The sequence below is a fragment of the Arachis ipaensis genome, chromosome B09, assembly GCF_000816755.2.
Source record: "Arachis ipaensis cultivar K30076 chromosome B09, Araip1.1, whole genome shotgun sequence".
Taxonomy (NCBI): domain Eukaryota; kingdom Viridiplantae; phylum Streptophyta; class Magnoliopsida; order Fabales; family Fabaceae; genus Arachis; species Arachis ipaensis.
This window is the reverse complement of record NC_029793.2, coordinates 116126726-116129389: the sequence shown is the minus strand read 5'-3', so window position 1 is coordinate 116129389 and position 2664 is coordinate 116126726. Positions and strand designations below refer to the sequence as shown.

The 2664-nt window shown below is 32.7% G+C and overlaps 1 pseudogene; it reads right to left on the bottom strand.

The window, feature by feature from the left end:
- LOC107615840 lies at positions 446–2660 on the bottom strand (annotated as a pseudogene).

Sequence of the window (2664 nt, the reverse complement as noted above, 5' to 3'; positions counted from 1 at the left end):
TTATACCCATAAAAAATAGATTTTGATCAACAAAATTAAGCAAATTTTAAAAAATTATTTAAAAATTTCAAATTATCCTCTCTTAATCTACTCTAATCTAATCCAATTTCTAACTATAATCTATCTTATCCTACTCTTACTTTTTAACTTTTACCATTATAACCGATTTCACATCCTCTTTCCTTCCCCTAATCACGCTAACCTCCTTTGCCCTTTCCAAACTTTAACCCTTTCTTTATTCTCTAGCTATAGCTGAACTCCACCATGGCACCATCATCGCCAGTGGCAGAGCTTGAACCAAAATTTTGGGGAGCCAGAAACTTAACATAAAAATTTAATAATAATATTTATATCAAAATAAAATTTATAAATATAATTATTCTTTAAGTTTGTTACTAATAAGATAATAAATAAATAATTCTACAGATAAAAAATATAAAATAGTTTATAATGGTACTCTTCGAATTTTTAATGACTTAAAATCTTCAATAATTGAGTCAGAACTAAACTTTTCAGCAATTTCTTTCTCAATGTAAATAACCAAACTATCCGCAAGATTAACCTTGTCTTTATTATTTTCATTGCTGAAAATGATCGCTCTGTAGTAGCTGTAGAAACTGGAAGAGTTAATATCAGACGAATCAATCTATCAATCAAGTAATACACTTTTGACTTTTTTGTTTCTGCTAAACATCTACACAGTTCATGAATAGTTGACAAATTCTTCATTTCTGGATGCTGACGAACATCAAGAATAAAATGCTGAAGCTGAAAAGGCAAATTAATCTTCTCTTGTTCAGTAAAGTCTTCGGGATAGTAGCTATCAACAAGAGTAGAAATCTTAGCAATGTTAAAATTTTTGTAAGCATCCTTAGGCATGAGAGTAGAGCTCAGACTTAGTAGATCCATTACTTGATCATTAAATCTGCTATTTAACTCTTGTAATTGCTTATTAATTGTGACTAAAAATATCTCCACTCTAAAATAATGCTCAACTGTAATATGATCTTTTTGGTGACGCGAGCGTCCTTACCTTGCAACATAAGAAGCAGTTAAATCAGGAATTAGAATATCATGTTGCTCACAAAATGATTTCACATTTTTTAATAATTCCTCCCATCTGTCATCTCTCATGCTTTGGATAAGTGTTTTTGTAGAATGAACTAGTTGCACAGCATTAACTATGTCTTGAGACTGCTTTTGTAAAGCTTGACAAAGAATATCAGTTATTCCCATCATATCTTTCATCAAATGCAAGATCAATACAAACTCAAATGATGTCAGGGTATTGTAAGCACTATCTGCATCACCACGCTGAGAATAAGTTGATCCATCAACAATAATCTTTTGTAAAACAGTCAACGTTGCACCATACATATTTATCAAACTACAAACAGAAGAGAAATGAGAACTCCATCGAGTATCACCTGCTCGTTTCAAAGTACCAATTTGATTTGCCCCTTTACCAGTTTCAAGTTCATCAATCTCTAATAAATGGACAATTTCATCTGTCTTGGCAGCATGTAACTCATCATGTCGCTTACTAGAAGAACAAATGATATTGACGATGAAAGTCAATTTTGAAAAAAACAAAAGCACAGGAATAACTTCTCTTGATGCAGCAACTAATGCAAGTTGTAATCGGTGAGCAAAACAGTGGATATAGTAAGCATAAAGCATAAGGTTTAAGAATAATGCTTGTAACCCATTCCATTCTCCTCTCATGTTGCTGGCCCATCATATCCTTGACCACGAATATTAGAGACATCAAGACCATGTCGAGAAAGAATACCGCACAATTCTTGTTTTAGAGTTAATGATGTAGTATCTTTGACATGTACAAGATCAAGAAAACGCTCTTGAATAAAACCATGTATATCAACAAATCTCAAAACAAGTGCCATTTGTTCTCTTTTGGATTCATCACGAGCTTCATCTACTACAATGCAAAACTTGGAATCTCCAATTTCTTCACAAATATGCTTTCTCACCTTGTTTGAGAGTATATGCAAGATTTCTTTTTGAATTTGATGTGAAGTATATTTAGCATTATATGGAGCATTTTCTAACACAGTTCTTGCAACTTCATCATTGTAAGATGCTATGAGTTTTATCATTTCAAGAAAATTACCTCGATTTTTTGATTCTGGAGTCTCATCATGGCCTCTGAAAGCACAAGCTTGAAATGTAAGCCAACGAGTTGCATCAATGGAGGATTTTAGACGCAATCGATTCTTTTGAATTTCCTCAGAAGTATGATCCTCAATTACATTTTGGATGTGACTTGCCTGATTCAATAAATCTAGACATGCTCCAACTGCATTATTGTGTGGTGAGCAAGGATCTCCAATATGTTTAAGAAAAGCACAATTCTTTCCATCATTAACTTTTTTCCAATTTCTAAACCCTTTACTAATAAAAATATCTGACCCATTACGTCCACTAGGTTTTTTGCTAACCAAATAACAAAATAAACAATATGCAGCATCTTCAGAAGGTGAATACTCTAACCATAAAGAAAAAATACCAAACCAAGCATATTAAAATCGTCTTGGATGCTTCGTACCAGATAGAGGATAATTGTCAAGATGCTTTTGATATGGACCCCATTTAAGATAAGCTCGTCTAACCTCATCTCTCTGGTTTGGGTGATATTGCCAAATT